Consider the following 19,573-nt stretch of genomic DNA (forward strand, 5'->3'; position numbering starts at 1 on the left):
ATTGCATTAATATTAAAGTGTTTACATTGTATTCAAATCACATATGATTGGCTTCAAAAGTAAATAGAAAGACAAAGACATGAAGCTACTATGCTCCAAATTCTGAATCCCTATGTGTGTACCTATCTACTAGTTTCCTGAGAATACAAGTGATTTTGAAAGTGTATCAACATTTAAGTAGGTGGGCTCATAAGTATTTTGTTTTAGAAAGCATGTTCTTTGTTCCTTGAAAATCATAGTATGTTTCTCTAGAAAATCCAATATTTTTTGATGTAAATCTAATGTAAGAAAAATGTGACCTTAAAGTTCCTTCTACAATCACCTAGTAGATACAAGTTACATACAATATAGACTGAACAAACAGTCGATTGTGTGATTCTGCCTTAAGCCCACAGCCAAACAAGGAATAGGAAATGAGCCAGAATCCACACATTCCACTGTTTGTCGGATGTACATTGTATGTAACTCTGGCGTATACACTAGGTAATTACAAAGTTAACATGGTTGGTCCTTTTTTAGTGACATCTACATTGTACTTAGAAAGTAATGTAAAACTAATTTATTTGTATGAAATCCAATGTATATGAATGTATTTAGTTGAACGTTCCATATGACAAGTATGTTTTTGTAGTAGGAAAATAGTATGTTTTACTTGTAATTTATGACCTGACCCATACCTATTTCCCGGTATGATCTCTCAGTTTATACAAACTATATATTTATAACCAAAATCGAGTAGGTAGTAGACTGGGTGAATCGACTCTAAGCCCACAACCAATCAAGGAACAAGAAATGAAGCGGAAAGCACACTGACTAATGCCTATCGGATCCTATTAATATATAATCCTGATGTATGAACCATGGAATCATAAAGTTAGCATTATAGGTCCCTTCTAAACTGTATGTCCATGTTACTATAAAAGTTGTGTGGTGTAATTCTATTGTTTAGTAAAACTACTGGAAGTTATGAAATCCCATAATCTAAACGCCTTAGTTGATACCATGTGAGTTTTATATAACCATACTTGATTAGACTGGTAAAACACAACGTTCTGTAAGTGTCGAAAAAGATATGACATTTTTCACCCGTAGACCTGTCGGTCCCACTGTAGCTAACAGCAAGGTGCGGGATTATCAGTCCCGTAAAAATCTATACACAACTCACGGTATCCCCCCAGGAGACTCTAGATATAAAATATAAGACTTAGAAGCTTGTACCCGGATGGGTATAACCAAGTAGTACCTCACAACTTTGTATAACTAGACACAAAGAGAATACTAGTGTCCTTTTGTGCTTGAAAATGTATAGATTACATTGTACTAGAAAGTGTACAATAATTATACTTAAAATATTTTTTTTGGTATAATATTAATGACTTAGTAAAATAGTATTAGTGTTCCCTAAACTATACCTATTATAGTTTACTAGTATGTTCTTTATGAAAGAATAATCTTAGTAATTTAATAGTTTATATTACATATGAAATAATTTTGAGAATGATACCTTTTACTTGACATGTTTACAAAAAGGGGATAAAGCTTTATTTAAATAAGTTTCATGTTTAATATATATAAAAAACACATATAGTTGAGATCAAACAGACAGTCATACAAATGGTTCAAACCCTAGTCCACAACCAGACAAGGAACAAGATATAAGATGGAAGACATCAGTCCTAATTCTATTGAATCTTAATTATATATCTTTATATAAATAAACATGTATTTCAGGAAATAAAGGAATAAACAAATTTAAGTAGTTTGAAAACACTTTTTAAAGTTGTTTAAATTCATTGAAATGACTTGAAATATTGTTACAACTATTTTGAAGTTATTAGAATGATCACACGAGATTTCCTTGTGTTTTTACTTGTATTCCCCCTTAAAACATTGAAAAATAGTAAAAACGTAGGGGTATGAACTCACCTTATGGGAGTGATTCGATAGAAGGTTTGATATAGGATGTTATTTCCACTAGTTAGATCACGAGGCAAAAACGAGTCCTAAAAGCATTTCACATAATACATATATATACATTTGGTCAATATAATCATAAGAATGATAAGGAATTGGGCAAATTTTTAAGTTTAACTTATAAATAAGAGTGTTAGAAGCAAAATGGAAGGCTGCTAGGAGTTTACAGCTAGCCCCAGGAGTTCATGGCCAAAGAAGATTTTCGTGTTCTTGAGTTTGCGGTTTGGTGTTCTTGAAGAAATGAAGGAGATTCAAGGGTTTATGGCCCAAGGATCTTGATGAGTGAAGAACACTTGAGATCTAAGCAAGATCCTAAGAAGATTCAAAGGATTGAAAGATTATTTTTGAGAGAGGAGAGGGTTTTCACGGTTGGAGTTCTTGGGAGAGAAGGAATGTGTTTTCGGCTGGAAATGAAGAAGTGAGGAGAAGTTCAAGGTTCAGCCCCTATATAGGGTCAAAACTGATGGGACACCTTCAATGGTTACCACACCGAATGTATAAGACCGAGGTTTACAGTCCGAGGAGATGAGTTCTCGGCTGTGAACCGAGGTTTACGGCTGCGAACCTCGTTTGTGGCTGCGAAGCTCATTTGCAGCCATGAACTGTTTGTGGTCCAAAGTCTCAAGCTAAGCGAGGGTTTGCGATTCAGACAACATTCTCGGTCCCATTCAATTCACTTCTAATTTAAGCAATACTTCTAATTAAAGGTCTTAAACCAATCTAGAATTTAAATCTACTTAGATAATATAGATCAAAATAAGAAGTTTGACTTTTGTTGACAAAAGTTGACTTTAAAATAACGAAAATAAGGGGTTGTCAAAGTTTGGAAAGGATGGAGGCTGAAGAAGATGCCCAAAGCCTTGATTTTAGGGGCTTAAATATGGAGGAAACCTTAAAAGATCATGTTCTTAGGCTATAGCTATTTCCACATTGTGGCCCTCTATTTGCCACGTCATGATAGACACTTGAATGTGCGTTCATATATTTGGCATGCCACGATGTGGTGCTTCATTTTCCACATCGTGTCACAAGAATTTTCCCAAACCTTGCATTTGACCCTTCTAATCCTTCAACTGATATATACTAGGAAACATGTGTTACAACTAGGTGTGTTGAACCTGATCCTACATCGGATGGGCAGGAGAACAAAGCAATCCTTATAACGGGTGGAGATACCTTCCTTGTCACAACAAATTTTAAAGTCGTGCGCCAGCAGATCCCATAAGAACTATTGGATTAGGTGTCTAAGCCCATAACTATAATTGGTATGCACTTGACCCGATAGTAGCATGGTCTATTTCGGGTTTCCTTCACCATAACAATTTGACAAGATGGATATTTGAGAAAGAGGATATTTTTGATTTATTAATATATTATAAGAATAATATATTAATTGAAGAATCATATTATTTAATTAGTATTGATCAAGAATTCATTTGGAACTAATTTAGTGATCAAAAGAGACTAATTAAATATACAGAGACTGATTATGTAAATCAGTGAAACATCTGGTTTGGGCTAATGATCTATGATTGGTTTGTGTTGGACTAAGCTTATGTGAATGTCCGTTAAGTGATAATCCAAATCAATTTTTGGATCATAAGTTTAAGTGTAAAAACTATGGTTACAAAAGACTCTTGGTATTCTACACTATAAATGTGTACCCTAAGCTCTAAAATCGGACACTACTTGCTTTCCAAGAAGGGATAGCCGATTTTGTCTCCTAAAACCTCTTTCATATTCATCTAATTGTTTATTGGTGTTTTTGACTTGTTTGAGGCATCACACTTGAGGTGCTAAGCTCTTTCAAGGCCAAGTTCTACAAGCTACTACATAAGGTAATCTTCTAACTAGTTTTTTCATGATTCAGATATCACCTTTACATGCTAGTTAGGCTTCATTCTTTGGAAAAAGAATATTGCATGTATAATTAGAGAAAACTTAGATCCAAATCATTAGGGTTGTATATGCACCATATCGATTTTAGAGTACATAAAACCCAACAGTTGAATCAGAGCCATAGGTGTTTTCTGTTATATGGATGCAATTGTATTGTTTTCAAAGTTGAAAATTATGATTTTTTATGTCTGACTGTTGGACTCGACGAGTTGGATGATCTGACCATGAACTCGACTAGTCCGTAGCCTGGCTCGACGAGTTGGATCATCAGTTGGCAGAATTTTTGAGTTTTTGGCCAGTTTTAGATTAGGATCATTACCACAAACTATTTTGGTTCATAAAATTCGTTTTTAATGATATGTTAATGATTATCCTCATCCAATAACATGATGATTGTGAAATTTTAAGATAATTACTTGATTTTGTGAATGACTAGTATTAGATCAAATTGGTAAATGATAAATTATATGATAATTGTATTAGTTAAATTTGATCTAAATGTTTCTTGAAGAGTTTCATAACTTGTCCTCAAGTTATGGAATATGAAAAATCTCATTCATGAAACATTAACTTTTTAAGTTATAGAATTCCAAAGGTCTTGAAGAGTTTCATAACTTGTCCTCAAGTTTTGGAACTTGGAAAGTCTCATTTATGTAACATAAATTCTAAAATTCATATGAGGTTTTGAAGAGTTTCAAAACTTGCCCTCAAGTTTACGAATTTGGAAAGGCTCATTTATGAAACTTTAATTCCAAACCCTAGAATTTTAAAAGTTTAAAATTCAACCTTATACTATTATAATATTAAATTTTAATACTAATATATATGTATAAGACAAGTCAATCTTACCGTAAGTAGGCCTCATTCACGAAGCCGGTCTATAAGGGGGTATAAGGAAATTGCCTATAAAATGACGATTCAATGGGTGTCCACTCTCACCCACCGCTTCCTTAACTGGTGGAGGGTCGTTAGTCGAACGGGTAGGATAGGAAATTAATCCTCATTAATAACTATAATGATATTATAAAGTAACTTAACTTTTATAAATTCTCAATATAAGTTACTTTAGGAAAAATGTGAAAATGGTGCTATTCCATGAAATTGCATTTTGTACCTTGTTAAGTGGTTATTAGAGTGTGTGTGGTTAACCGACACACTAATTTGGGACTAACAAGAGTGGCAAAGGGTAACTTGATGTTAATCATGGATCAATGGAGCGTGTGTGGTTAACCGGCACATTTATTAGGTGATAAGTAACATTAAGAGTACCAAGCACATTTGCATGGTTGTTCACACCTTGTTTGTGATCCTCGGTATCCCAGTCACAAACTTGAAGAGCATAATCGAGATTTAAACATGCTATTAAAAAATGTTGAGAGAAAAACTTGGAGACACACTTGAACAAATGTTAGAACAAGTATATTGAAGAATAGTTAATCTCAAAGGATCTTAAAGCCCAACAATAATATAGTTAGATAGTTAGATAGTTAGTTGTGGAAAGTAAAGAAATATAAATGACAGCAGTTGTTATATCAAGAATACACTTAAGCTTATTCATAACAAGGAATGCATTCACTCCGAGTTAATAAGGAAGATCAAGCTTAGTGATTAAGTCTTAAAGACTTGCTTTGGAGAGAGGTTATAGTTTGATATGTTTCAGTAGCAATTTAGAGTAACAAGAATAGAAAGATAGAGAAATGAAGAAGATAACTCAGAGAAATATATTCAGAACAATTCACAAGTCATCGAGTGATAAGAGAGATGGTTGAAGAAGAAATTTAGTAGTAAGAAGTTGTATTTAATACATCAAAAAGAGTCTCTATTTATAGAGTCTCAGAACTAAACAACTCTATAAGCAGTCGTGCAAGGCATACTGTATAATAGAGTGTGTTACGTAAAGATAAGTAAAGTAATCTATATAAGTAGACAATAGTGACAAAAGTATGATTGCACCTGCTGATGAAGAACTTGTTGGGTTTTGAGCAATCTAAAACTTCCTAAGTGTGCATGCAACCCTAATAAACCTTGGATCTATGTTTGTCTAAATACATGCAAAATAATAATTTTCCAAGGTTTATAACCTATCTAACATGGCATGGGGAACATTTCAACATAAAATAGTTAGAAGAGATTACATACCTTTTTGATGAGTTTGGTTCTTAGGAGTTTGAGGGCCAAGCACCAATAGTGTGAATGCCTCAAATGGAATCACAAAACACCACAAACTCTTGGAAAACTTTGAGAGAGTATACACACTTCTATATTTTGGCCACACACAAGCTCACACACACTAGTTCACTAGTTTCCCTTAGGTGCCATTTCATGAAACATAAGCATGCTTATATAGTGTACATGATTAGGGTGAAAACCCTAATAACCCATGACTTTTCCTTTCCAAGGATCCATGGGTTAAAAGCTCCATGGATCATCCATGGACTTCCATCAAAGCCTAGCCCATTAACAAATGAGTGTTAACCCACACCATATAAAACCAATAGCCCATAATCTAATTAGTCTTTCTTTTAATCTCTAAATTAATTCATAATTAATTTAAGACTAATACTAATTAAATAACATAACTTCATATTAATATATTATAACTTATAATATATTAATAAACATATGTGTATAACTCTCAGAAAATTATCCATAAATAGTTTGGATGAGATGCAACCCAAATGGACCATGCCGGTCGGGTCAAGTATATACCAAATAAGTTATGGACTTAGACACCTTATCCAACAGACTCCCACTTGGATAAGTCTAATAACTCTATTTGCCTATATAACTTCAGGAACCAACCAGCAATCGTAGCTCTCGAAAACTCCGTCGAACTATGAAGCGCCATTTTAAGACAAGTGATCATATAATCCTCTGTTCTCTTGATACCAGTCGGACAAACACATGGAACTATGTCTTGCTTATTGTCTGGCAGTTGTTTCTGACCGGGCCCAGTACATGGGTCAATACAAAATCATCGAGGGGCCCAGATATCGCTTCTATTTCTAGAAGGAACAGATAAACTTCGACTCATATGCTTGTTCTACTACTTGTTGAATTGGACACAAAGGCACGCTTTATAACATCGATTTATTGATGCGTTTTCGTGCAATCAATGCACAACCAAATCATAGATAACAACTCATATCTCTAGGTTTGAAGACTTATATGATATTATCGTCTCACGATCACTCGAGATAAATTCCATGAAGTGATACAAGTGAGCGTGGGTTTATACCAATACTCATAACTTATGAGTACTCATGAATGTTGCAGCTACCATTGCCATGTCTAAACACCTTTAGCCATCTACAAACCCAATTCATGACAATCTTGATTCATACCTACTTCCGACGTATGATCGATTGTGGAGGTTTGAATAAATTAATTATTCTGGAAGTCAAAACATGCAAAACTGAAACAATAGTAAATAATTGACAATGATAGTAGCACTTTACTCATAAATAAATCACAAATTTTATTCATCATCAAACGTCAATTACATTTTACAAGTTTCAGGAAAACTATCTAATCTGTAAAACTAATATTGTCCCTCAGCCCGATGCGCCTCGCATGCTGAAAATGGTTAACCCTCGTCAGTCCCTTCGTAAGGGGGTCTGCAGGATTCTCATCCGACGATATCCTCCTTGCCACGAGTAGCCCTTCTTCAATCTTGTGTCTTATGAAGTGATATTTTCTGTCAATGTGTCGGGATCTGCCATGATCTCTCGGTTCCTTGGCTAAGGCAACCGCACTATTGTTGTCACAGAAAATCTCCATAGGTTCCTTAATAGTTGGTACAACTCCAAGGTCTCCGATGAAGTTCTTTAGCCATATCGCCTCCTTTGCTGCTTCACTCGCTGCTATATACTCTGATTCACAAGTCGAATCAGCCACTGTCTCCTGCTTGGAACTCTTTCCAGAAATTGCCCCTCCATTTAAGGTAAAGATCCAGCCCGACTGAGAGCGGAAGTTATCCCTATCAGTCTGAAAACCAGCATCACTATACCCTAATACTCTCAAGTCATCACTCCCACCAAGGGTAAGGACCCAATCCTTAGTCCTCCGCAGGTACTTGATAATGTTCTTTACCACGGTCCAATGAGCCTTGCCAGGGTTCCCCTGATACCTACTGACCATGCTCAAAGCAAATGCCACATCAGGGCGGGTACAAGTCATAGCATACATGATCGAGCCAACAGCGGAAGCATACGGTAGTTGGCTCATCTTAGCTATCTCTGCCTCTGTACTCGGGCTCTGAGTCTTACTTAGTTTGGCATTGCTTTGGATCGGTAAATCTCCTTTCTTGGAATTCTCCATGTTGAACCTTTTCAACACCTTATCCAAGTAGGTACTCTGACTAAGTCCAATTAGTCTTTTACTCCTTTCTCTTAATATCCTTATCCCTAGGATATAGGCAGCCTCCCCTAGGTCCTTCATAGCAAAGCACTTCCCAAGCCAGGACTTAACCTCCTGCAAGGTTGGGATGTCATTTCCTATAAGTAGTATGTCATTCACATACAGTACCAAGAAGCTAACTATACTCCCACTAGCTCTGACATACACGCAAGACTCATCTTCACTTCTTGAGAAGCCAAACTCTTTTACCTTCTCATCAAAACAAAGATTCTAGCTACGAGATGCTTGTTTCAATCCATAAATGGATTTCTCAAGCTTGCATACTCTATTAGGGTACTCTGCACTGACAAAACCCTCTGGCTGATTCATGTACACATCCTCAGCCAATTTTCCATTAAGGAAAGCGGTTTTGACATCCATTTGCCATATTTCATAATCATGAAATGCTACAATGGCTAGCATAACCCTAATAGACTTAATCTTTGCTACCGGCGAGAAAGTTTCATCATAATCAATACCCTGATTCTGAGTAAAACCCTTCGCAACCAGTCGAGCCTTATAAGTATGCACTTTTCCTTCCATGTCGGTCTTCTTCTTGAAGATCCATTTGCACCTGACTGTTTTACGACCTGGTACATGGTCAACCAAGTTCCACACTTGATTGTCATACATGGACTATATCTCGCTGTCCATAGCCTCCTACCATTTAGCAGAGTTCGGGCCTGCCATGGCTTCCTTAACACTGCTAGGTTCATCCAAATTTACCAGTGTACTATCGCTGATAAACGTATCACCTTCCGTAGTAATATGAAAGCCATAATAAAATGAAGGTGTGTTCCCAACCCGTGTGGAACGCCTCGGAGGTATAGACATGTCAGCTTGCTCAACAGGAGTTTCCTCCTCAGGTTGATTGCTAGTGTCTGAGGTTCCTTCACCAATTGCTTCTTGAATTTCTTCAAGATCAATTTGCCTCCCACTGTCTCCTTGGCTTATAAACTCCCTCTCACGGAAGACCCCTCTTCTTGCTACAAAGACCACATTCTCACTGGGTCTGTAGAAGAGGTAACCGAAGGATTTCTGAGGGTAGCCGATGAAAATACACCTTTCACTTCGGGGTTCGAGCTTATCATGAGTCTCACGCCTCACGAAAGCCTCGCAGCCCCAAATCTTGACGTGGTTCAAATTGGGAACCTTCCCAGTCCACATCTCATGAGGTGTTATGGTAACCTTCTTTGTAGGGACTAGATTAAGGATATGGGCAGCAGTCTCTAAGGCATACCCCCAAAAAGAGATTGGTAGCGAAACTCGACTCATCATAGAGCGAACCATGTCCAACAAGGTTCGATTACGCCTCTCAGTTACACCATTCAGCTGTGGTGTCCTGGGAGGAGTCAATTGTGAGACAATCCCACACTCCTTAAGATAGTCAAGGAACTCGGTACTAAGATACTCACCACCTCGATCGGATCGAAGCATCTTAATGTTCCTGCTTAACTGATTTTCTACTTCCTGTTTAAATTCCTTAAACCTTTCAAAGGTTTCTGACTTATGTTTGATTAAGTAGACATACCCATATCTACTAAAATCATCAATAAAAGTCACATAATACCGATTAGCATCCCTTGTGGTGGTTTTGAATGGCCCACATACATCAATATGTATTAGGTCCAACAAACCCTCACCCCTTTCACAAGTTCCAGTGAAGGGTGATTTTGTCATCTTTCCAAGTAGACAAGATTCACAACTATCATCCGATTTAAGGTCGAATGATTCCAAGACTCCGCTCTTTTGGAGTTGGCCTATGCGTTTCTTGTTTACATGTCCAAGACGACAATGCCACAATGATGCTTTATCTAGGCTAGTAGAAGAATCAATATACAACACATTATTTCCTAAGTTGTCTACAATCGACACAGTTTCATACACACCATCACAAGGTAACACATTAAAATAAAACACATTTTTATAGAAAGCATTAATACCACCACATTCATTATCAAACGAAAAAGTAAAACCTTGTTTGTACAAAGCATGAAAAGAAATAATATTCCTCGCCATTTCAGACGAGTACATACATTTATTCAAATCTAATTTTAATCCATTATTAAGCAACAAAGTATAAACTCCAATCTTGGAAACAGGTGAAGCCTTCCTATTCCCCATGATCAAGTTTATCTTCCCGTGCTCCACATCCTCACTTCTTCTTAGGCCCTGCATATCAGAACATATGTGAATACCACATCCTGTATCAAGCACCCAAGAGTTAGAATATGATGAGTAATTAGACAATATTGTGTAAATACCTGCATGGGTGGGTTTCACTTTCCCATCCTTTAGATCCTGCAAGTACTTAGGGTAGTTTCGCTTCCAGTGTGCCTTTTCATGGCAATAAAAACATTTAGCATCCTTGGGAATGGCAGAAGGAGTGACAGAACCGCTCTTGATCTTCGATGAGGAGCCTTCAAGAGACTTTCCCTTGGTACCCTTCGAAGGGTGCTTCCTCTTTTTCCCTTTACCTTGCCCGATAGCTAAAACAGGGTTAGATGTTGGAGTAGGAGTAGGAGAGGTAACAACCGCCTTGCCCTTAAGACCGGTTTCCGCGGTCTTCAAGAGTCCTTGAAGCTTGCTGAGTGTAACTTCCTCCTTGTTCATATGATATGTCATACGAAATTGGTCATAACAAGAAGGTAAGGAGTGCAAAATGATGTCAATTGCCAACTCCTCAGGGATGTTCACATTCAGCTTCAGCAAACGGTCCACATACCTTTGCATCTTTTGCATGTGAGCCGTGACGGAATCACCGTCCTTCATGCGGGTAGTTATTATGGAGGAGATTATTTCATACCGCTCCTGACGAGAACTCTGATGGTACCTTTCCATCAGGTCTTGGTGCATCTCAAAAGGGTAGTAATCTTCATAAGACTTTTGGAGCCCGGCTGTCATCGTGGCCATCATGATACATGCCACCTTAGTAGCATCTCTCTCATGTGTCCTGAATTCAGCGATCTCCTCAAGAGTAGCAGTAGACTCATCAAGTTCTTTTAACTCCTTATCGAGGACATATTCCTTGTCCTCATAACGAGTAACCATCCTGATGTTTCTAATCCAGTCCATGAAGTTGGAACCATCAAAGATGACTCTCCCACAAAGATTCATGAGAGAGAAAGAGCCAGTTGGGTTAGAGCCCAAAGCATTGTTGTTGGAAGACCTCTGAAAGAAGAAAGCAAGTTTAGATTAGATATATAGAGTCATTAATAAGACATCCAAATGTAATATTAAGGCTAGGATCCAATCACAATATATTATACTTAGAAGAGGGATGCCGTAATCTAAGTAATAACATATTTGAAAGGTTGGTGAATGACGATTCACCAATTTCCACCATGAAAAACAAAATGAATTATTAGGTTTTAATTGGATTTGAAATTCCTAGATTCTTTTGAGATTCATTGAACTTTTCAATGGCATGTTTCAATCTCGATTGTGCCCTTCAAGTTTTGTGACTGGGATGCCAAGGATCACAAAACAAGGTGTGAATAACCATGCTAATTCACTTGGTACCCTTAATATTATCACCTAATCAATGTGCCGGTAAACCACACACGCTCCATTGATCCATGACAAACATTAAGTCACCCTTCGTGATCCTTACTAGTCCAAGTTAGTGTGCCGGTTAAACACACACGCTCCACCAACGACTTGGTAAGGTACAAAGTGTGAATTCCATGGACTAGCACCATGTTCACATTTTTCCTCAAATAACTAAGATTGGGAATTAAAAAGGTTTAGTTACTTTATAATAATCATTATACTTTTAATGAGGATTTAAAGTCATTGTCCTACCCGTTCGGCTAACGACCCTCCACCAGTCAAGCGAGCGGTGGGTGAGAGTGGACACCAATTAAGTCGCCATTTTATAGGCAACAACCTTATACCCACCTTATAGACCGGCTTCGTAAATGAGGCCTACTAACGGTAGAACAACTTATTCTTATACATATATATATAATAATTAACCATTAATGTTATAAATAGTATAAGGGTTGAATTTTAACTATTAAAACTCTAAGGGTTGGAATTAAAGTTTATTAAAGTGTGTGAAACTTTAAAAATTCCAAAACTTGAGGACAAGTTTTGTAACTATCCAAAACTTTTCATTTCATAAGTTATGAATTAAAGGTTCATAAAAATGAAGACTCTTCATTTTCATGTAACTTATGTGTTTAAATGTGTGTGTTAAAGAAAGTGACCTTTGGATATCCATAACTTGAGGACAAATTATGGACTCCATTAAAACACATAAATGATCAAGAATTAATTCTAAACTATTCAGCAAATAATTCCTATCATCTTCTAAATTCATAAGAACATGAACATGATCATCAAAATTTCAAGAATTATATGAACACATAAAAATCATGGAATTTTGATATATGCTATTGTAAATGGATTAGAACAACCATACACCAACTAAAACAAGTTTTAAAACACCAAAACAGTTTAGGGTAATGTTTCTAGTCCATTTCCAGCAGCAAAAGTCGAAAATCTGCACTCTGTCGCTCCTACTTGTCGAGTGCATGAACCTACTCGGCGAGTAGGTTGAAGATACTCATGGACTCGGCGAGTCCCCCCATGGACTCGGCGAGTTCATCAGTCAGACAGCAAGTTTTTCGACTTTTTCAACTAATTTGCATCAAGTATCAAACAAGCAAGCCTAGGCTCTGATACCACTGTTGGGTTTTGAGCAATCTAACACTTCCTAAGTGTGCATGCAACCCTAATAAACCTTGGATCTATGTTTGTCTAAATACATGCAAAATAATAATTTTCCAAGGTTTATAACCTATCTAACATGGCATGGGGAACATTTCAACATAAAATAGTTAGAAGAGATTACATACCTTTTTGATGAGTTTGGTTCTTAGGAGTTTGAGGGCCAAGCACCAATAGTGTGAATGCCTCAAATGGAATCACAAAACACCACAAACTCTTGGAAAACTTTGAGAGAGTATACACACTTGTATATTTCGGCCACACACTAGTTCACTAGTTTCCCTTAGGTGCCATTTCATGCAACATAAGCATGCTTATATAGTGTACATGATTAGGGTGAAAACCCTAATAACCCATGACTTTTCCTTTCCAAGGATCCATGGGTTAAAAGCTCCATGGATCATCCATGGACTTCCATCAAAGCCTAGCCCATTAACAAATGAGTGTTAGCCCACACCATATAAAACCAATAGCCCATAATCTAATTAGTCTTTCTTTTAATCTCTAAATTAATTCATAATTAATTTAAGACTAATACTAATTAAATAACATAACTTCATATTAATATATTATAACTTATAATATATTAATAAACATATGTGTATAACTCTCAGAAAATTATCCATAAATAGTTTGGATGAGATGCAACCCAAATGGACCATGCCGGTCGGGTCAAGTATATACCAAATAAGTTATGGGCTTAGACACCTTATCCAACAGAACTGACTCCGGATGCTGAAATGGTTGCGGGTGCTGAGTCGTTGTGGTAGGTAGATGGTTGCAGTAGCTGAGTTTAAGAGGGTCACCTTTATGTTTCAAGAAAAAGTTCAATGAATCTCAAAGAATCTAGGAATTTCAATTCATTTAAAACTTAATCTTCACTTTCGTTTTTCATGGTGGAAATTGGTAAATCATCATTTACCTACCTTCAAATATTTTGCAATTGGATTACGACATCCTTCTTCCAAATTGTAGAATATTGTGTTGGATCCTAGCCTTAGTATTTCATTGGGTGTTATATTAAGGATGTTTATTTAATCTAAACTTTGTCTTTCTTTTCAGATGTCTACTTCGAACACTGCTTCAAACCCAATCCCTTTCGTCTCTTTATCCCTCATGAACTTATGTGGGAGGGTCAAATTTGATGGATCGAATTTCAATGATTGGATTCAAAACATCCACATGGCCATTCGCTATGAGGACAAAGAATATGTTCTTGATAAATAGCTAAATGAAATTGATGAAAACACTGCTACTCCCAAACAGATTGTTGAATATAAGGCTCATGAGAGAGACGCGACAAAGGTGTCGTGTATCATGATTGCTACCATGACTGCTGAACTTCATAAGTCCTATGAGGACTTTCGGGCTTATGAAATGCACCAAGATTTGATGGAAAGGTACCATCAAAGTGCTAGGCAGGAAATGTATGAAATCATTGCCTCCATGATCACAACCAGAATGAAGGATGTAGAGTCTATCACGGCCCACTTGCAAAAGATGCAAAGGTTTGTGGACTGCTTGTTGAATTTGAATGCCAACTTCGATGAAGAGTTGTCCATTGACATTATCCTACACTTTTTGCCTTTTTGTTATTATCAGTTTCGTATGACTTATCATATGAAGAAGGAGGAGGTCACTCTAAGCAAGCTTCAATGTCTTTTGAGAACTGTTGAAAGCAGTTTGAAAGGAAAATCTGTTGTACTTACTCCTACTATTGTTGTCCTGTCTTGACAATTGGACATGGAAAAGGAAAGAATAGGAAGACTCCTTCTAAGACCCACAAGGGAAATTCCTATGATGCATCCTCTTCTAGTGGGACCAAATTTGGTTATGCTAAAGCTTCTTCAAATCCAAAGGAAGCAGAGTGCTTCCATCGTCATGAAAAAGGGCACTGGAAAAGAAGTTGCCCCAAATAATTGTAGGACATAAAGGAAGGGAAGATCAAGCCCACCTTCGAAGGTATGTACATTATTCTGTATAATAACTCATCACATGATAATTATTGGGTCCTTGATACAGGATGTGGTTTTCACATTTTTTCTGATTTTCAGGGTCTAAAAAGAAGTAGGGATATGGAGCACGGGAAGATGAATTTTATCATGGGGAATAAGAAAGTGTCGCCTGTCACCAATATTGGAGTTTATTCTTTATTTCTTAGTAGTGGGTTAAATTTAGAATTGAATAATTGTTTCTACTCGTCTGATATGGCAAGAAATATTATTTCTTTTCATGGTTTGTATGACCAAGTTTTTACTTTTTCATTTAATAATGAGATTGGTGGCCTTAATGCTTATTATAATGGTAAATTTTATTTTGAAGCATTGCCTTGTAATGGTATATATGAAACTGTGATGGTTGTAGATAACTTAGGAAATAATGTGTTGCATATCGATTCGTCCAATGGTTTGGATAAAGCATGCTTATGGCATTGTCGTCTTGGACATGTCAACAAGAAGTGCATAGCCCAACTCCCAAAAGGATGGAATGTTGCAGTCATTTGACTTAAATTCGGATGATACATGTGAATCTTGTTTGCTTGGAAAGATGAACAAGTCACCCTTCACTGGTTCTTGTGCAAGGGGTGAGGGTTTGTTGGATTTCATACACACCGATGTGTGTGGACCCTTCAGATCCGCCACAAGGGATGCTAACCGCTTCTATGTGACTTTTACAGGTGATTATAGCAGATATGGGTATATCTACTTACTTAAGCATAAGTTTGAATCAATTGATAAATTCAAAGATTTTAAACAAGAAATGGAGAATTAATTGGGTAAAAAGATAATGATGCTCCGATCCGATCGAGGTGGTGAGTATCTTAGTATCGAGTTCCACAACTATCTTAAGGAATATGGAATTGTTTCACAATTGACGCCACCTAGGACACCACAGCTTAATGGTGTGGCTAAGAGGCGCAATCGAACCTTGTTGGACATGGTTTGTTCCATGATGAGTCGAGCTTCATTGCCTATCTCATCATGGGGGTATGCCTTAGAAACTGTCGCCCATATCCTTAATCTAGTCCCAACTATGAAGGTTGCCAAAACACCTCACGAAACGTGGACATGGAAGGTTCCCTCGTTAGCACATATCAAGGTTTGAGGTTGCGAGGCTTTCGTCAGACGAGAGACTCACGACAAGCTCGAACCTCGTAGTGAGTGATGTATTTTCATCGGCTACCCACATAAATCCTTTGGATATCTCTCATATAGACCGAGTGACAATGTTGTCTTCGTTGTGAGGAGAAGGGCTTTCTGCAAAAGAGAAGTCATACGCCAAGAGGACAATGGGAGGCAAATTGACCTTGAAGAGCTTCAAGAGTTAACTAATGAAGGAACCTTAAACACTAGCACTCAACCCGAGGAGGAAACTCCATCTAAACCAGTTGACGAGTTCGTACCTCTGAGACGTTCCACTAGAGTTAGTGTTCCACCTGTGTTATATGGTTTTCATATAACACCAAAAGGTGATACGTTTATCATTGATAGTACACTGGTAAATTTGGATGAACCTAACAACTACAAGGAATCCATGGCAGGCCCCGACTCTACAAAATGGAAAGAGGCGAAGGACAACGAAATTCAGTCCATGTATGACAATCAAGTTTGGAACTTTGTTGACAATATACCAGGTCGTAAGATGGTCGGGTGCAAATGGATCTTCAAGAAGAAGAATGACATGGATGTGAAATTACACACTTATAAGGCGTGACTGGTTGCGAAGGGCTTTACCAAAACTCCTGGAGTTGACTATGAAGAGACCTTCTCACTAGCAGTGAAGATTAAATCTATAAGGGTTATGCTAGCCATAGCTACATTTCATGATTATGAAATATGGAAAATAGATGTCAAAACCGCTTTCCTTAATGGGAAGTTGGCTGAAGATATTTACATGAGTCAACCAGAGGTTTTTGTCAATACAAAGTACCCTAATAGAGTGTGTAAGCTTGAGAAGTCCATTTATGGATTAAAACAAGCATCTCGCAGATGGAATCTTTGTTTCAATGAGAAAGTGAAACATTTTTGCTTTTCGAGAAGCAAGGATGACTCCTGTGTATATGTCAAAACTAGTGGAAGTATAGTTAGCTTTTTGGTAATGTATGTGGATGACATACTACTCATAGGAAACGACATTCCAACCTTGTAGGAGGTTAAGTCCTGGCTTGGAAAGCGTTTCGCTATGAAGGACCTTGGGTTACATTATAGGGATAAGGTTATTCAGAAATAGAGTAAAATACTAATAGGACTTAGTCAAAGTACCTACTTGGATAAGGGGTTGAAACCTTTCAGCACGGAGAACTCCAAGAAAGGAGAATTGCCTATCCAGAGCAATACCAAACTGAGTAAGACTCAGAGTCTGAGTAGCGATGCTGAAATAACATAAATGAGTCGAATACCTTATGCTTTTGTCGTTGGCTTTAGCATGTATGCTATGACATGTACTCACCCTGATATAGCCTTTGCTTTGAGCATGGTTACTAGATATAAAGGGAACCTTGGTAAAGCTCACTAGACTGCATTAAAGAACATTCTTAAGTGCCTGCGGAGGACTAAGAAATGGGTCCTTACCATTGGTGGGAGTGATGACTTGAGAGTGACATGGTATGGTGACGCCACCTTTCAAACCAATAGAGATAATTTCCGCTCTCAGTTGGGATGGGTATTTACCTTAAGTGGAGGAGCAGTAACTTGGAAAAGTTCCAAATAGGAGACTGTTGCCGATTCAACATGCGAATCAGAATACATAGCGGAAAGTGAAGCGTCTAAGGAGGCAATATGGATAAAGAACTCCATTGGAGACCTTGGAGTTGTACCAGCTATAAAGGAGCCTATCGAGATTTTCTGTGACAACGAGGGTGCGATTGCCTTAGCCAAGGAAGCAAGGGATCATGGCATATCCAGTCACATCGACAGAAAATATCACTTCATAAGACATCAAGTAGAAGAAGGACTCCTCGTAATGAATAGGGTATCATCCTAGGAGAACCTAGTAGATCCCCTTACGAAGGGACTGGGTAGGGTTAAGCACTTACTTCACGCTAGGAGTATCGGGCTGAAGGACAATATTAGTTTTAATGATTCGATAGACATTTAGAAACTCATAATAGCTAAAATGTAATTGATATTAGATGATTGAATAAAAGTAGTTTTATTTATAAGTAAAGATACTATCTTGTATCGATTATTTACTATTGTTTCATTTTTGCATGCTTTGACTTCCAGAATAATAAGATTATTCAAACTATCCACAATCGATCATTCTTTCAAAGTAGTTTATGAAAGTAGACTGTCATGAATGGGTTTTTGTAAGATTGTCAAAGGAGTTGGACATTGCAAAAGTTTGCTACACACATTCATGAGTACTCTTGAAATAAGATTTGAGTATTGGACTAAACCCATGCTCACATGAATCACTTCATGGAATTGATCACAAGTTGTAGGGTCTGAAAGGTGTTGCGTCTTGGGCTCGCTCTTTAGTCCATTTTGTCTCCGGATTGGGCTTGTCCATCCGTGAGTTATTTCTAGGGTTTAGTATTTATAGGTGCTTGCATGCATCTTAGTACATAAGATTTGGAAGTCGATTATTCAAAGATATTATCTTTATCGCTTGTAACCCTAATAGCCTCTACAGCGGAAGTTCTTTATCGAGCCCTGCTGAGGCTTGAATCTATTGAATCATTTGACATATTTTGATTCATTCTTGTGCTTTATACTACTGTTTAACGCTTTTGAGATTAACCTGTTCCAGAATCTAAACGATCAAAGAGTTCCTCAACTCTTTAATTGGTATCAGAGCAGGAGACTGTGTAATTCATACACATCTCTTCTGTGAAAGAAGTGATTAGGGTTTATTCCGCATTTATTGATATTTATTGAGCCGTCACTCCATAATTGACGTATCTCATTATTTATTCATCTTGCCCTAATATTACGTATTACAAAGTTTGATCTTATAACAGGTTAAACGATCAAGCATGGACGATTATCAATCCAATCCTATTAACATCTCAAACAGTATAGGATCTACAACCAAGATTCCAATTCTCTACACTCAAGATTACGAGGTTTGGACGCACCACTTTGAAGACTACGTCATTGGATCTGAAGATAATGGGTATCTGATATGGGAAGCTATTGTATCTGGCCCATTTTCTCATTCAGGAACATCCAGAATCATTAAAACTCAAAAGGAGTATAATGATTTGTTGAAAGATGTGAAATATGTTGCTCAGGACGAAAAGGAGAAGTTTCAGTGCAACATCAAGGCATTGAGACTAATTCGATTCGCTCTTCAATCTGACACATTTAGATTGGTGAGTTCTTGCAGTACAGCAAAGGAAATCTGGGATCGGCTGCGAGAGCTGTATTCCACAGATGAAGATCTGGAACACTCAATTCAGACCTTACTTCTATCCAAATTTGGAGAGTTCAAGTAGAATCCTGATGCATCTGTTACGCAGACTTTTGATCGCTTCAATCATCTTCTCAGCAAGATGATCAAACATGATATTGAAAGGAAGCTCATAGAATAGAAGGTCACTTTTCTGAATGGTCTAAGATCCGAA

This window comes from Lactuca serriola, chromosome 4 (genome assembly GCF_051521515.1).
Source record: "Lactuca serriola cultivar US96UC23 chromosome 4, Lser_US96UC23_V15, whole genome shotgun sequence".
Taxonomy (NCBI): Eukaryota; Viridiplantae; Streptophyta; class Magnoliopsida; order Asterales; family Asteraceae; genus Lactuca; species Lactuca serriola.